The sequence below is a fragment of the Phyllopteryx taeniolatus genome, chromosome 16 (assembly GCF_024500385.1).
Source record: "Phyllopteryx taeniolatus isolate TA_2022b chromosome 16, UOR_Ptae_1.2, whole genome shotgun sequence".
In the NCBI taxonomy this organism is placed as follows: Eukaryota; Metazoa; Chordata; class Actinopteri; order Syngnathiformes; family Syngnathidae; genus Phyllopteryx; species Phyllopteryx taeniolatus.
Genome location: NC_084517.1, coordinates 9911227 through 9929605, shown reverse-complemented (window position 1 = coordinate 9929605; position 18379 = coordinate 9911227).

Genomic DNA, 18379 nt, shown 5'->3' with positions numbered 1-18379 from the left:
CTGTTCTTTTGGCTGTGCATATGGCAACATTAGTACTATTTTATGGACACAAGTAACTGTAAAACATGCATCTCGGGTATGTTCTGTTCTCTCTCCCTCTCCCTCTCTCTCTCTCTCTCTCTCTCTCTCTCTCTCTCCCTCTCTCTCTCTCGCTCTCTCTCTCACTCTCTTGCACTCTCTCTCTCTCTCACACACACACACACACGCACACCCACACACACGCACACAATCAATAAGTCTGGTCAGCAAACAGCTTCTTCAGTCATTTTAGTGGATAAAGCAAATAATGTTTCTATAAGCACTATGCATGTTTTGTTGTTGTTTTTTTCCCCTTCAAAACTGAAATGGTGGCAGGTGCGTGTGGACTCCCATTGACAATGAATTTGAAGGTAATTGGTTACTTCTGAACACACCCACATGCCAGTTATAAGAGGGAGTGCATCCTTGTGCAACCAGATTTATTCTTCATCCATCCATTTTCTGAGCCGCTTCTCCTCACTCGGGCCGCGGGCGTGCTGGAGCCTATCCCAGCTGTCATCGGGCAGGAGGCGGGGTACACCCTGAACTGGTTGCACATTTATTCTTACTTTATTTAAATCTTATTTACCAGGTAAAAGACCAGATAAAACATGACATCCCTTTTGCAATGGTGACCTGGCCAAGAAGTCAGCAAGTTAAACATCAAGTCCAAGTCAATCACATTCAAGTTTATTTCAGTTTTTTATATTCACCTCCCCTCTCAAAAAGATATACCTGTAAAGATAAATCAGCCTAGGTCACATTAATGGTGGAAAAGGTTTGAAAATTATTCATCCTGGCCAAAATTATTTAACAATACAAAAACCTGGCATTTGAACAGGGGTGTCTAGACATTATATACCCACTGCAGCCTTGTTCCTGTTTTTGTAATCTGCCTGGTGAGCCTACGGTATTGTGCTGTTTAACAAGAAGAAACAATATGTATAAGACCATGTCTTGGAGCTGAATTTGCCTTAATGTGTTATTTTACACAGATTTGATTTTATTAAAATGTATTTATTGTTTTAGATTAAGTGATATTGTTCAGCAATATCTGAATTTGCACATTCATATTTTATTGAGTTATTTTTTATTTTATTGGATATTCATACTCTGATTTAAAAAAGAAATCAGAAGTCGCTCACTAGTTACTCAGTACTTGAGTACTTTCTTACTCTTACTCAAGTAATCATTTGAAGGACTACTTTTTACTTTTACTTGAGTCATATTATTCTAAACAGTAACAGTACTCTTACTTGAGGACAAAATTCAGCTATTGTACCCACGTCTGGCCGGCACAGTGGGGACTGGTTAACACGTCTGCCTCACAGTTCTGGGGACCGGGGTTCAAATCCCAGCAGCGCCTGTGTGGAGTTTGCATGTTCTCCCCGTGCCTGGGTGGGTTTTCTCAGGGCACTCCGGTTTCCTCCCACACCCCAAAAACATGCGTGGTAGGTTGATTGAGGACTCTAAATTTCCCGTGGGTGTGAATGTGAGTGCGAATGGTTGTTTTTTTCTATGTGCCCTGCGATTGGCTGGCGACCGGTTCTGGGTGTAACCCGCCTCTCGCCCGAAGATAGCTGGGATAGGCTCCAGAAGCCCACAACCCGAGTGAGGATAAGCGGTAAAGAAAATGGATGGATGGATACCCACGTCTGCATGTAGGGATGTGTCGGCATCAGTAAGTTGTGTTGTATTTGATGATAATTGCCAGTTAAGCCGGGCGTGGTTTCAGCACATTCAGCGGACATGCCCACAGCCTTTGAGAACGGGGAGAATGGCATCATTTTTCATGATTTTTTTAAGGCTAATTTTTGCATACACGCAATCACTCAAGCTTGGCAGGGTTGTTAACAACGCTATTTTCTGTGACGTGTCAAATTTACAATTACAAGACAATTGTTTTCACTTTACAAGGACATTAACAGGTCGATCAAAGACTCGAATATGTCCATTGGTGTGAATGCGAGTGTAAATGGTTGGTTGTCTATATGTGCCCTGTGATTGGCTGGGCATCAGTCTGGGGTTTACCCTGCCTTTCGCCTGAAGGGATAGGGTCCAGCTCACCCACAAAAGAGGATCAGATGTGCTGAAAATGAATGGCTGGATATTCTGTGTGCCAGTGACTCCCAACCAATGTGCCGTGGCACACTAGTATACTACCGAAGATCATCAGAGGTGGGAAATTACCCAGTTTTACTTAATTTGTCTGAAAATAATTATTTGTAAATTACAAATGTATCTTTGTGCATCAAGCTATGCCACTGACATATAGTGGCAAGCAGAACAATTAAGGAAGTACGTTTGTGAGTAAATTGAGACGAGATCATCACTATTTCAGGATATATACTTTTTGGAAAACGTTTGGTTGGGTGCTATGAAATTTTCCTAATCGTGATCGTTTAAAAATGTAAACGCAGAGATTTCCAGAAATAATGTTACATATTGAGATTTACTATGTGTATTTCCATCCATCCCTCCATTTTCATTACTGCTTCTCCTCACGAGGGTCGCGGGTTGCTGGATCCTATCCCAGCTATCTTCGGGCGAGAGGCGGGGTACACCCTGAACCGGTTGCCAGCCAATCGCAGGCCACATAGAAACAAACAACCAGTCACACTCACATTCACACCTACGGGCAATTTAGAGTCTTCAATCAACCTACTGTGTATTTCCTACCTTATTAAATTATTGTTAATAATTATTATGAGTAACCATCAAATCATGACATAAAGATTCTATTTCTGATTCTAACATGATCATCGTCTTCACATAGATGGATATCATTAATTGTAAGCAGGTAAGAAGGTAGCTCTTCGTATTCATCAGTCACAGGGAAGTACAGTAGTTTCTCACACACACGCAAATTATGCAGAGATGACATATTGTGCATTTAAACACATGCAATGGTACCTTCACATGACGCTGTGTTCCTTTATAATGATGAGCATGTACAAGGACATACAATATGCCTCCAGAGTTTTTCTTTGTGCGTGTCTTTTCGACTGGGAGCTGCACAGCACGCGTTTTAAGCAAACAGTCTCGGTCCAAGTGGAGAAAGAAGGAAGGAGAGGTTGGGGACTTTTGGACACAAACACAGGCACTGTTCTTTGCAAACAAAGACCCCCTGTCCCCTCCATGCGACGACGCTCTGTTCCCCAAACTAAAGAAAAGTCACACTTTTTTTGTCTTGGTTTGGTGAATGTTTATTTTGATACGGGAGTCCAAACCTTGACTCTGTCCCTGTCAGCCTGTCCTCTGCCTTCTCCTGTCTTTGGTTTTCCTATTATATCACAGGTGAAATCTAATCTGGATCAGAAAGCAGCCCCTCAAATCCAACAATGGGCAATGGGCAACTCAATGCACGTGAAAAGGGAACAGACAAGATGCCGCTTGGCCATTTGACATCAAGCGAAAAGATGCTTCCAGCGAAGAGGGCCAGGGTCTGGCCCACGGTAGCTGAGTCTGCCTGCTTCTGGCTCTTTCAAGTAGGGACGCTCAGAGAAACGCTCCACTGGTGTGTCTTCCGCCCGAATGCTGAGACGTGAGTGTCGCTTCTTGACTTTGTGATGGAGGTGGAGAAATACAGTAAACAAACAGCCAGGCCAAGTGAAATGAATAATGATGTGTTTATGTCACAATATTTTGACAATGTCTTTATGTCTCAAAAGTGTTCTTTGTCAATTGACTGTCTGTTGTCGTACTAGAGCGGCTCCAATTACCGGAGACAAATTCCTCGTGTGTTTTTTGGACATATTTGGCAAATAAAGATGATTCTGATTCTGATTCTGATCAAAAATGATCTCTGGGTGCCAAATGAGTTTGTATGACTGCGACAAACTACTGTAGTATAGTTTGCTAATTTTAATGTCTAAAATGTTTTGTTGTTTTTGTGTTGTTTGAAGTGTAGGGCAGTGTTTTTGTGCAAACATTTTCATCCTCAATGGTAGAAATTAAATTTCATGGAAGTCAATCAATAAGAAAACAATCCTCGATTGTTTGCCCCCACAATTTTTCATTTGAACATCACACAATCAAATAATCACTTAATTACATTCACAAATTTAGAACTAGATCTTTGTGCATCTGCCTTCTGGTTGTATCTTGACTTTCAATAGATATTTTGATAATTAGTGCTCCATTCCTAATTTGAAACATCATGATGCTGCTGTTGCGCTCTAGAATTAATTAATTATTGAATTAATCTATGATGAACTGAAAATCCATCCATCCATTTTCTGAGCCGCTTCTCCTCACTAGGGTCGCGGGCGTGCTGGAGCCTATCCCAGCTGTCATCGGGCAGGAGGCAGGGTACACCCTGAACTGGTTGCCAGCCAATCGCCGGGCACATAGAAACAAACAACAATTCGCACTCACAGTCATGCCTACGGGCAATTTAGAGTCTCCAATTCATGCATGTTTTTGGGATGTGGGATTCATGCATGTTTTCTCCGGAGTGCCCGGAGAAAACCCACGCAGGCACGGGGAGAACATGCAAACTCCACACAGGCGGGGCCGGGGATTGAACCCGGGTCCTCAGAACTGTGAGGCTGACGCTCTAACCAGTCGGCCACCGTGCCGCCTGAACTGAAAATGTCTTTTCAAAAGTTCAAATATACAGTGGGTACGGAAACTATTCAGGCCGCCTTCAATTTTTCACTCTTTGTTATATTGCAGCCATTCGCTAAAATCATTTAAGTTAATCTTTTCCTCATTAATGTACACACAGCACAGAATTTTTGCTTAAATCAGCAAAAAATTCTGGTGGAAAACCTTCTCCGGAATGCTGAGGACCTCAGACTGGGCCGAAAGTTTACCTTCCAACAAGACAATGACACTAAGCACACAGCTCTAAAATAACGAAGCAGTGGCTTCAGAACAACTCCGTGACTGTTTTTGAATGGCCCAGCCAGAGCCCTGACTTAAACCCAATTGAGCATCTCTGGAGAGACCTGAAAATGGCTGTCCACCAACGTTCACCATCCAACCTGACAGAACTGGAGAGGATCTGCAAGGAGGAATGGCAGAGGATCCCCAAATCCAGGTGTGAAAAACATCATCATTCCCATAAAGACTCATGGCTGTATTAGCTCAAAAGGGTGCTTCTACTAAATACTGAGCAAAGGGTCTTTTTAAAGATTTATTTAAAAAGAAAAACTGAAATATCACATTGCCATAAGTATTCAGACCCTTTGCTCAGTATTTAGTAGAAGCACCCTTGTGAGCTAATACAGCCATGAGTCTTTTTGGGAACGATGCAACAAGTTTTTCACACCTGGATTTGGGGATCCTCTGCCATTCCTCCTTGCAGATCCTTTCCAGTTCTGTCAGGTTGGATGGTGAACGTTGGTGGACAGCCATTTTCATATCCCTGTACTTGGCCGCATTCATCTTTCCTTCGATTGCAACCAGTCGTCCTTTCCCTTCAGCTGAAAAACACCCCCACAGCCCGATGCTGCCACCACCATGCTTCACTGTTGGGACTGTATTGGAGAGGTGATGAGCAGTGCCTGGTTTTCTCCACACATAGAATTATGGCCAAAAAGGACTATCTTGGTCTCATCAGACCAGAGAATCGTATTTCTCACTATCTTGGAGTCCTTTCGGTGTTTTTTAGCACTTTAGCACTTTCTAGAACTTTCTCCCATCTCCCGACTGCATCTCTGGAGCTCAGCCACAGTGATCTTTGGGTTCTTCTTTACCTCTCTCACCAAGGCTCTTCTCCCCCGATTGCTCAGTTTGGCCAGCTCTAGGAAGGGTTCTGGTCGTCCCAAACGTCTTCCATTTCAGGATTATGGCGGCCACTGTGCTCTTAGGAACCTTAAGTGCAGCAGAATTTTTTTTGTAACCTTGGCCAGATCTGTGCCCTGCCACAATTCTGTCTCTGAGCTCTTCAGGCAGTTCCTTTGACCTCCTGATTCTCATTTGCTCTGACATGCACTGTGAGCTGTAAAGTCTTATATAGACAGGTGTGTGGCTTTCCTAATCAAGTCCAATCAGTATAATCACACACAGCTGGACTCCAATGAAGGTGTAGAACCATCTCAAGGATCATGAGAAGAAATGGACATTAAATATGAGTGTCACATACTGACCTAAGGGTCTGAATACTTATGGCTGTGTCATATTTTATTTTTTATTTTTTAATAAATCTGCAAAAATTTCAACAAGTCCTTTTTTTCTGTCAATATGAGCTGCTGTGTGTACATTATTGAGGAAAACTTAAATTAACTTAAATGATTTTAGCAAATGGCTGCAAAATAACAAAGAGTGAACAATTTAAGTAATTATTTTTTCTTACATATTGGTGTTACTACTTATCCCAGTTATACTTTGAGTTTATTTCCATGAAAAAAAATAATTTTCAAAAAAAATTAAATTGCCCAGTGTTAGCTGGGATAGTCCCCAGCACCCCCGTGACCCTAGTGAGGATAAGCCGTACGGAAAAATGGATGGATGATATGGTTGAAGAGTTAAAGAGCATTCTCTCTTTAATTTTATTTTAAAAACATTTGACAGCCAAAAGTCACAAATCTTAACAATTTTTTTAAAACAACATTTTTGAAAAAAATTAATCCTTGTATATATATTTTTAAGAAGGGTTTGATTGCATTGAAGAAACATAAGAGATTTTGTGACCTAAATGTGTGTGGGGTCTCATAATAAGGCCAAATTAAGGTGAAATTTAAACCTCTTTCCATACTCCATATCATTCATTCATTCATTTTCCGTACCGCTTATCCTCATTAGGGTCGTGACTCTGGGCGAGAGGCGGGGTACACCCTGAACAGGTCGCGAGCCAATCGCAGGACAGATATAAACAAATAACCATTCGCACTCACATTCACACCTATGGGCAATTTTAGAGTCTTCAATTTACCCACCATGCATGTTTTTGGGATGTGGGAGGAAACCGGAGTACCCGGAGAAAACCCACGCAGGCACTTGGAGAACATGCAAACTCCACACAGGCTAATCAGTTCGCCACCGTGCTACCATATTCTATCTCAGAAAAACAAAATTAAATTTGCTGGTGTTACAGTTAATGTTAGCTTACCAGTATTTGTTTTCTTTCAAGATTCTGGTCAAAGGTCGACACTGTCTCCGCCATTTCAGTGAATTGAAGAGCACAAAAATTGCATGCTGCAGAGTCTTTTGCATGTTGTTTTACATGTGGAGTCTTTGTGGTTGATGAAGCCAAATTTAATTACTGTTGAGTTAGTAATTACATCTCGCACCTTGCACTTTCACTTCTGTGCGGAGGTGGGGCTGTGACCGGGGTCCCTGTCCCTCAGTCACAGCACCACAAAGGTTGCAGTCACTATATGAATTGAAGATAGACATTGTTTTACCAAGTGCTTCTCCTTGTAAACACATTAATGAAGTTGAAGACTAACAGATCAGTGCTGGTCTTGCACGGTCTTGATGGAAAATCCTGAGTCCGGCCAGTCCAAGACCAAGACTTTCGGGGCTCGGGTCCGACACAAAACCAGTACCTTCAATATGTGGTCTCGAGACCAAGACCGGTCTTGAGTCTTACAACACTAGTATATATACAGTATACTTTCCTAATGTTGTTATATTGGGCGGCTGTGGCTCAGTTGATACAGTAGGTCGTCCAGCGATTGAAGGGTTGATGGTTCGAATCCCAGCTCTAAGAGTCCTCTGCCGAAGTGTCCTTGGGCAAGACACTAAATCCTAAAATGCTCTCAGTGGGCTTGGCAGCGCCTTGCATGACAGCAGCCGCCCATTGGTGTTTGAATGTGTGAGCATCTGTAAAGCGCTTTGGGCACTGTGATTGTGCAGTAAAAGCGCTATATAAGTATTTATTTATAACTATTTACCATTTAAAATACATGTTGTTTACATTACTATATTATTACATTTCATTATCAGAAACGCATCCACTCCTGTCACTAAAACTGTTTCACAAAGACTATGACACGTAGTCAGGTAGAGAATAAGATGATAACAATATTCATGTTCATTATTGTTTGTTGTTTGTAGTGATTTCAAGTTGCAACACATCACACTGAATACAGTAACCAAATTATTGGACAAGGGTCTCAATGTGTTGCAACAGTGTTTTAGATCACTGCAACAGCAACTTCAGCTCAATGAAAACGTCTCTTAGCGAGGTTTAATCTAGAGTACAGTAAATGGTCTATGATATTGGTGGAGTAGCCTTTGCCAAATGCATGATTAGTAGTCACAAGCAAGTAAATGACTTATTTGTAGAGCGAGAACAGAGATATAATTGTTCCTTAATTGCAATTGAGCCACACATACCCCCCCCCCCCCCTCCACCCCCCAATGTGCATGTTAGTAATAGCATGTGTCCTGAGTGTGATATTTTAAAGATAATGAAAATAATGCAACATGATGGCAACATTCTTTGGGCGATTTGTAAATAAATGTATGTTCCTTCGTTAATGAATGACTCTTTTTGTCAGTTATCTGGGTCAGACAAAACAAATTCTCTGGCTAATTGACAATGACTCACAAGAAACAGTATGATCCTCTGATGTGGGACTAGGAATTTGTCAAGGCTCTGAGCAGAGATGAAAATATAAGCGCATGGATAGTCCCTAGTCATTCTTTTCTTTTAAAATATACTTTGCTTGTATTTTCAATATAGCTGTTAATTAGTTCTCCTTTCTCCTCAGTTTTAACTTCTAGGATTTCATACAGAGTATGTAATGCAACTAGTACAAATATGTTTTTTTTAAAATTAAATTACAATGATTAGAATTTCTTTATACATTTATATACCACTTCTCACAGGGAGGTCTCACAAAGTGCTTTTCATGGTTAAAACACAAAATAAAATACAGTGTCACAAACGTCATACACTTAATTTGCCTAAACAAATTTTAACTGCTTAAAAAAAAATGTTTTCACAAGAGACGTGTTTCGTTTAAAGAAAGCACAATGCACAATTAGGGATCAACAAACTGCAGTTAAGGCTCAGTCAACTTTAATTTTTAATCTTATGTGAGAGACAGTAAGTAGATGGTTAGCAGACCGCAGTGAGCAAAAAAATATAAATGAGACCAGAGCCACAAAGTGGGAAGGAGTCTGACCATTGAAGGCTCTGTAAGGGACTTAAGTTGCAACAAACCCGTTGCTAGAGTGCAGAACTAAATTCTTGTGCAAACCTATTGTTTCTACTTCTGGATTCTGAGTGGCTGATCGGCTGCGTTATTCAATTACATTTCATTTCATGTGCTTAACAAATTTGATGCTGAAGTGATTGTTTCCAAATGTAGAAAATGACGTTGGATGATTGGAGGAGAGTCCTCTTGAATTTAGGTATTTATTTGTTGTTGTTTTTATTTTATTTTTTTATACCGAGATACGATTTTAAATGCATTTTTGTTGCAGTGGTGTTACATTGAAAAAAGACCCCCTGTCTTGATCATGTTTTTTGGGGTTGGGGTGCTGAGGAACCAGTGATGCTGATTTAGTATGGTTGGGTGTGCGTGTGTGTGCGTGTGCGCGTGTGTCTACATGTGCTGCTTTAATGAATAGCTCATTGTGTGTTGTGCTTCATATCTCATCTGACCTGCCAAAGGAAAGAATCCAGTTACTTCAATTGTGTGAGGGGTAACATCTGAGGGAAAGTGATACATAGGGGTCAAGCTTGGGCTGTGTGGTTTTGCTTGGAGGCTGTGGGGGGCTTATTGGGGTAAGAGGTTCTGCTCTTGGTGGCTGATTTTAAATCATCTTCTGTGATCACTCAACCTCATCTTTTTGTGTTTTAACTTTATTAAAGCGATTCTGTGTAGGTGCAAAAGGGAAAGATGTGAATGCTACTTCATTTACAGATAAAACATACTTGTAAATTTTTATGTTTTTTTTTTTTTTTTTTTTTGCACTTTGTCATATGAGGTAACAAAAACCATGAATCCTAGATATCAGAACCTCCAAAATCTGCTCCATGATGCTGGTTGACTTTCAATTTCTATGGTATCTATTATATTACAAATGTTGTCATCATAAAATCTTCATGTGCACAGGGAATGTTTTAAGAAGCATTGTAACATTCTTAACTGCTCTATATTGTAAAGACTAAATAAATTCTTTGGATGTTTACTGAGCTGAATTCTCAAGTCATGATGATGCTTTGACCAGTTTTTGTGTGCCTTTAATTTCATTTAATTGTATGACTTCACAAGCATTCACAAGATACAATGACCCCCCTACCCACCCTTGAGGACTTGCATTCTGCCAGAACTAAGACAAGAGCATGCACAATCTTCTTGGATTCAATTTACAATTAAAACAGGTGATAAACTTACCTGTCGAGCAGAAATGTTGCGAATTCCGCGTCGCTTCTGAATCCTCTCAGTTGGCTGAGGTCCCTCCACCTAAAGGTAACTATATAGTAACCCTTCTTTTAAACCACAATTTGTCCAATCCCTTCTTTTTATGCTGTTGTTGGTGGTGGTGGTGGCAAATGAGGGATGTGCTTTTTTTTTTTCCTGAGGTGGATATTCTGCAATAGTTTCAGCAAAGCTCCTGAAGCCCAAAGTAACAGGTCAGTGCGAAGCTGGGGGTTCTGCCGGCTATAAGTGCAGGTCAAATGAATGACACCTGATCAGTCGCACCTTCTGTTTCTGATCAGTTATTTTTACTCTGGAACAGTGGTTTCTTGAAATATCAAATTAGAGGTACAAGATAGGGCCGGGAGATGACAGTTTTTTTTGCACAGGTTATATTTATCATGTGCTACTCTCAGGTCATAATGACAGTTTTAACAAATTTGATAAAGTGGTTTTTTTTCCCCAAAAAATTGCAAACCTCCGCTTTGGTAGTCACTGATGGTTTAGTGGTACATTTGCCTGACATCGGTGGAGGCAATGTGGGTTCAGTCCTCACCCGGTTCAGTGACGGTGTGAATGTGAAAGTGAATGGTTGCCTGTCTCTGTGCCCTTTGACTGACTGATGAACAGACCAGGGTGTAGTCTCTCTTTTCCCAAAGTCATCTGGCATAGGTTTGAGTGTATAGTGGAGTGTACAGCAGAATACATTATTCTGTTGTCCTGTTTTGGGTTTGGCATGCTCCCTCTGGCCACGCTCTCTTGCAAAATGCAACCCCAAGCTTGAAAATCTCCCTGTATGCCCTGTGGGGTTACTCTGATGTTTCCCCCCATGCTGTATTAAACTGTTCAAGGGTGATTTGCATTGCCTCTATTTAAGTTTGAATTGAGGCTTAAACAATCTTCAGAGTTTGGTCAAAGTCCACACGAATGCCTCCAAGCAGGTTGCAGTGACAATTTTGCAGTCAGCCCAAGTAACCCCGTGTTCATCTTCTAACTCACATGTTCATTTTTGTGCTAAAGACAAATACAGTTATAAGACATATGCTCAGCTTTATTCTAAGTTAAATTGCTGTACTGTATGTTGTCTAAGTAAATTGCCTTGATTTCTGCTCTTATGTCTTGTAGCTCAGAAACTGTGTACATTTACTGATGACTGAATCTTCACTGGATTTTGCCCGGCATTGCTTTTATAGCACATATTGTAACAATGAAAGTCTTTTGACAATAAAACAGTGGCCCAATCAGCATTGAGCAGATTGAGCAGCAGCTCAAGTGTGGTTTACATGTCATGAAATCCTCATGTCATGAAAAACTCGTAAAACAATTGCCGGCCCCCTTTTTGAAAGTGAGCAATATTTCTGGGTACTGAGTAATACAAAGAGCTACCAGTTTGATACACACTTCTGAAATAACAAATGTGATCACAATACCTTGAATTAGATGTTATTATACAACCCCAATTCCAATGAAGTTGGGACGTTGTGTTAAACATAAATAAAAACAGAATTCAATGATTTGCAAATCATGTTTAACCAATATTTAATTGAACACACTACAAAGACAAGATGTTTAATGTTCAAACTGAAAAACTTTATTGTTTTTAGCAAATAATCATTAACTTGGAATTTTATGGCTGCAACACGTTCCAAAAAAGCTGGGACAGGTGGCAAAAAAGACTGAGGAAGTTGAGGAATGCTCATCAAACACCTGTTTGGAAACAGGTGAACAGGCTAACTGGGAACAGGTGGGTGCCATGATTGGGTATAAAAGGAGCTTCCCTGAATTGCTCAGTCATTCACAAGCAAAGATGGGGCGAGGTTCACCTCTTTGTGAACAAGTGCGGGAGAAAATAGTTTAAAACAGTTTAAGGACAATGTTCCTCAAAGTACAATTGCAAGGAATTTAGGGATTTCATCATCTACAGTCCATAATATCATTAAAAGGTTCAGAGAATCTGGGAAAATCACTGCATGTAAGCGGCAAGGCCGAAAACCAACATTGAACGTCCGTGACCTTCGATCCCTCATGCGGCACTGCATCAAAAACCGACATCAATGTGTAAAGGATATCACCACATGGGCTCAGGAACACTTCAGAAAACCAATGTCAGTAAATATAGTTTGGCGCTACATCCATAAGTGCAACTTGAAACTCTACTATGCAAAGCAAAAGCCATTTATCAACAACACCCAGAAACGTTGCCGGCTTCTCTGGGCCCGAGCTCATCTAAGATGGACTGATGCAAAGTGGAAAAGTGTTCTGTGGTCCGACGAGTCCACATTTCAAATTGTTTTGGGAAATTTTGGACGTCGTGTCCTCCGGGCCAAAGAGGAAAAGAACCATCCGGACTGTTATGGACACAAAGTTCAAAAGCCAGCATCTGTGATGGTATGGGGCTGTGTTAGTGCCAATGGCATGGGTAACTTACACATCTGTGAAGGCACCATTAATGCTGAAAAGTACATACAGGGTTTGGAGAAACATATGCTGCCTTCCAAGCAACGTCTTTTTCATGGACGCCCCTGCTTATTTCAGCAAGACAATGCCAAACCACATTCTGCACGTGTTACAACAGTGTAGCTTTGTAGTAAAAGAGTGCGGCTACTCGACTGGCCTGCCTGCAGTTCAGACCTGTCTCCCATTGAAAATGTGTGGCGCATTATGAAGCGTAAAATACGACAATGGAGAGTCCGGACTGTTGAACAGCTGAAGGTGTACATCAAGCAAGAATGGGAAAGAATTCCACCAACAAAGCTTCACCAATTAGTGTCCTCAGTTCCCAAACGTTTATTGAATGTTGTTAAAAGAAAAGGTGATGTAACACAGTGGTAAACATGACCCTGTCCCAGCTTTTTTGGAACGTGTTGCAGCCATAAAATTCTAAGTTAATTATTATTTGCAAAAAACAATAAAGTTTATCAGTTTTAACATTAAATATCTAGTCATTGTAGTGTATTCAATTAAATATACATTGAACATGATTTGGAAATCATTGTATTCTGTTTTTATTTATGTTTAACACAACTTCACAACTTTATTGGAATTGGGGTTGTAAATAAATAATATTCATCTATGTGAAGACACTTATTATGTTAATGATTTCTCACAACAATCATCAAGTGATTTGACAAGGTAGAAAACAGATAACTATAAATTTGAAACACTTTATTTGTATAAGTGTTTACAAATTATCACTTCTACAACATTCCTAAAGGAAATCGTTACGTCCCATCACTGGTGAGCTATTTTTAGAACCGGCCCGCAGGCTTCTCATGTGGCCTTTGGGGGCTAACTGCCCTGCTGTACAATTTGTAATTCTATTAAGTTTGTTTTATTTTTTTTTTACAGTGGGACTGGATACAAAAGCACATCATACTGTAAGCTTCTTTTTTGTGGATGTAATATTTTTCCAAGGTCCTGCCCTTTTCCTCTGGTACTTTCCCAAAGGGATCCGCGGGGAACAACTGATGATGTGACGTTACTGTCCAAAATAGATGTTTTAATTGCCAGTGTTCTTCATGGTTTTGGAGATCAGTTTTAAAATCCAAAAGAATGGCTCAGGAAGGTGTGGTCATCATTTTTTGTCCCTGCACTCACCAAACATAAGAAGGCCCATCATCAATAAACAGTTGATAACAGAGGACCATTACTCCCCAGATCATTTGAGAATGATTACATTTTGATGAAAGCATGATTAGCATTAACACAATGAAAAGCATTTTTTCACACCAGATTTGCCAGTGCTAGAGCCTTGCTGCATCTGCAACAAGAGGGCAAGGAAATACAGGCTGGATAAAAGAAAGAATTATCAATGGTGCCTTGTATAGCTGTCAACAGTCATTCCCACAAAAATCTAAGATCTGCAGCTTTTAATGCGGGGGCTGTGTGAAGCGTTAGTATCTTTTACATCTCTGCACGTATGCATATTAAATGGAGTTGATGGCGTCTCTGTAGGATGAGGTTGCTGACTGAAAATTGTGAATCGGGTGGAAGGCGAAGGACGTGAAGACTGAGACATTTGCAAGAACGTTCAGAAAATGATGTGCAAGAATTTAACTGCAAACAAGGGTCTCCTTTGTGGGGATGTTTCTGCATCTTGTCTAACTGCTCGCTGTTTTGGAAAGACAGCCATGATCTGTCTTTCAAAAAATTTTCCATTTTAATGATGTTCTCAAAAATCTAGTACTTTGAATCATGTTCTTGTGTCTGAGTGCAATGCGCAGTTCGCACACTGCGTTTAATTGAGTCAGTTGCTATTCTGTGGCACAGTTTGACTAGAATTCAAACACTTTGCATTGAAGGAACTGAAGGACAATTAATTAGGTTTGATGGCTTTATCCCATGAGACAGAAAGATGTTTTTATTTGTTAGGTTAAATATTTTAGTTAAAAAAAGAAGACAAATGATGCACCTTGGGACAAGATATGGAAAAGATTCCTTATTAAAAAAAAAAAAAGTCACTTTCTAATCATGAGTTTTTCACGGAACATTGAATTAATCAGAGTGAATGGGCGGAGGCCTCAAGGGTCTGAGGGTGGCTGGCCGCAAAGACGCCTGCATGAAAGAGTTTGTTGTTGGATACTGAGAGCTGGAGATGAAAGAGGAGATGGAGACAGTGAATTTGTTGGGTGACGCTCCCCTCTCCCATCGCCTTCTCACCCTGCGGCCCTGCCTCACTTTGCCCATGCATGTGAGCCAGAGTTCAAATGCAGGACTCACAGCTGCTTGCTCAGACTGACATCAAAACACACACACATATGCACACGCACACACACACACACACACGCACACACACACAGGTTGACAATTTGAAGAAACTGGATATCCAGTTTTACCGGGAATTGAAATAAAATTCATTTGTAAACATAACTCTAAAATTCTCCCATCGTCACGCATAAAGTGAGGTTATAGCAAAGGAAGGTTGCAAAACTGTTTTAAATAACATGCAGAAATGTTGTATTCAGTTAGTAGGGCTCCATATGCATCTACGTTTACACACTAGAACCATTAGAAGATCCCATATTGTATGGCCAGCCTACTGCATATAATGCTTTAAAACTCTGTGGACAATTTGAGTAAATTATTATCAGTGCTGAAATATCCATCCATCCATCCATTCTCTGAGCCGCTTCTCCTCACAAGGGTCGCGGGAGTGCTGGAGCCTATCCCAGGTGTCATCGGGCAGGAGGCGGGGTACACCCTGAACTGGTTGCCAGCCAAACAACACATACAAGCAAACAACCATTCGCACTCACATTCACACCTACGGACAATTTAGAGTCTCCAATGAATGCATGTTTTTGGGATGTGGGAGGAAACCGGAGTGCCCGGAGAAAACCCACGCAGGCACGGGGAGAACATGCAAACTCCACACAGGCGGGACCGGGGACTGAACCCGGGTCCTCAGAACTGTGAGGCTGATGCTCTAACCAGTCGTCCACCGTGCCGCCTTGCCCAATCTAAAGTGTTGAAAATGGCTTGCTCTCTTTGATTATGCAACTAATGGCCCAAGTTGTCAACAAACATGCCATTCTATTTTGGTTCCTGAAACATGATGGTTTTGCTTTTGGATTTTGCCCAACGCCAGCGATATACAATATATAGTTTACTTATTGCACATTTTGTATGTAATCATGTAATAAAGATTACAAGAACAGTAACAGACAGAAATACTGGAACTTTTTCCAAATAATACTCATGTAAGAGCACAAATTGATGAACACAATTTCTTCTCTAGGTACTCTGGCTTGCTCCCATATTCCCAAAACATGTGTCTTAGTGTTAATTGTAGACCCTAAATTGTCCTGAGGTGTTAGTGTGAATGTTTTTTTTTGTTTTTGTTTATGTGCCTTACAATTGGCTGGTGACCAGTCCAGGGTGTACCCTGCTCCTCACCTGCATCCTTATGAGGATAAGGGCTATAGAAAATGGATGGGTGGATTTTAGTCATAAGACAGATATCTGTTTAAATCATTCAGCAGTTGCAAAGTACCCACCACAACTCAATTGAAAGTCCATTGTAGATTTGAGTGCTCCGAAATTTTTTTGAGAGGGTTGTTTGCTTTAACATGGGCAAATGCTTTATGTCTAAGTCATTTCATTTTCTGAAAAAAAAGCAAAAACAAACAACCACGTCTGCGCCCGAGGGAAGTCTTCTCACCGACCTCCAGCTGACTCGCTGCGCCCCCTGCCAATTCCCAGCCGCCCGTGGTCTCACATCGCTGTGGACTTCGTTACCGGCCTGCGCCCCTCTGAAGGTAACACTGTTATTCTCACAATCATCGATCGTTTTTCCAAGTGTGTCCATTATGTGCCCATCCCCAAACTCCCGTCCGCCCTGGAAACTGCTAACCTCCTTGTCTTACATGTCTTCAAACTCCATCAACATCCCCATCGACATAGTCTCCGATCGAGGTCCCCAGTTTTCCTCTCGGGTCTGGAAGGAATTCTGCAAGGGGGTGGACGTAGCAGCCATCTTATCCTCGGGGTATCACCCGCAGGCCAACGGCCAGACGGAGCGGGCCAACCAAACCCTGGAATCGGCACTCCGCTGTGTGGCCCCCCGCAACCCCTCCTCATGGAGTTCCTTCCTCCCATGGATTGAATACGCTCATAATTCCCTCACCAGCTCCGCTACTGGTATGTCCCCATTCATGGCTTGCTACGGTTTCCAACCTCCACTGTTCGACCTACAGGAGCAGGCGGTGGCAGTCCCCTCCGTACAAGATCACCTCCAGAGAGCCCAGGCGGTTTGGAAGGACGTCCGGGCAGCGCTGAACCGGTCCGCGGCACGCAACAAGCAGCTTGCGGACCGTCATCGCTTCCCGACGCCCGAATACAAGGTGGGTCAATCCGTCTGGCTGTTTTCCCACGACCTTCCCCTTCAAACAGTCCCATAAACTCGCTCCACGCTTCATTGATCCTTTTCCAATCACCAAAATCATTAATCCCACTTCCGTCCAGTTAAAACTGCCACAGTCCCTGAAGATTCATCCCACATTCCACGTCTTGTTGCTCAAGCCTGTCTCCACCTGTGCCCTAAGCCCTCCGGCCGTACCCCGTCCACCACCCCGGATTATTGACGACCATCCAGCCTTCACGGTGTCGCGCATCCTCGACGTGAGGCCTAGAGGGAGGGGGTTCCAGTGCCTGGTCGAATGGGAAGGGTACGGGCCGGAGGAGCATTCTTGGATTTCCCGGAAGCTCATCCTTGATCCTACTCTTTTGGACGACTTCTACGCGGCTCACCCGGGGAAGCCTGGCAGGATGCCGGGAGGCGTCCGTTGAGAGGGGGGTACTGTCATGTACTGCCCTGCAGTACCGTTTTGGAGCCTGGATGGCGCCTTGCTTCCTCTCGTCCTCTCTCCCCTCCCCTCTCTGTTTCAGCTTCTCCTCAAGCCACGCACCTACATTTAAGCCTGCCTGTTCCCGGAAATCCTCGCCAAAGTATTGCAGCCTCTCCTAGCGGTACCACGTCCCACTGTACTAATGTAAGATACCCAACTCCTCGTTACCTTGTTAACTCTTGTGTCTCCTCGTTCCCAGTGTTCCTGACCCACGTCATTCCTGCCAGCCCCCTGTTCTGTCCATGCCGCCGCCTGTCAACACATCCAGGACCACTTCCATAACCTTTGCTCAATAAACTGTTCATCATTTTACATCAGCCTCCCCCTGCTCTTGGGTTCAGGTACTTCCCACACCTGACATGTATAGCTTTCTTTCTTTTCTTTTCTTTTTTTTTGCACCCTGTCCACAAAGTCTTCTACAACAGCAAATCTCAGGACCCATTGTTCTCCATTCAAGGGTGTCGCGCTTTGGTCCAAAATATTTTGGGAATCTGTAATCGAACACCTCTAATCTATGTGAAAAAGAAACACTGCACAGGATGGAAGCTGTATTTTCTTCTGATGGTAGTGTTTTCATCCCTAAATATAAGGACAATGCCTACACTGCCTCTGATCGAGGCTGTGAATTCCCCTCTGGATGTATCAATAAAGGATCTATCTTTGGAATTAAAGCAAAACTCGTCCAAGCAT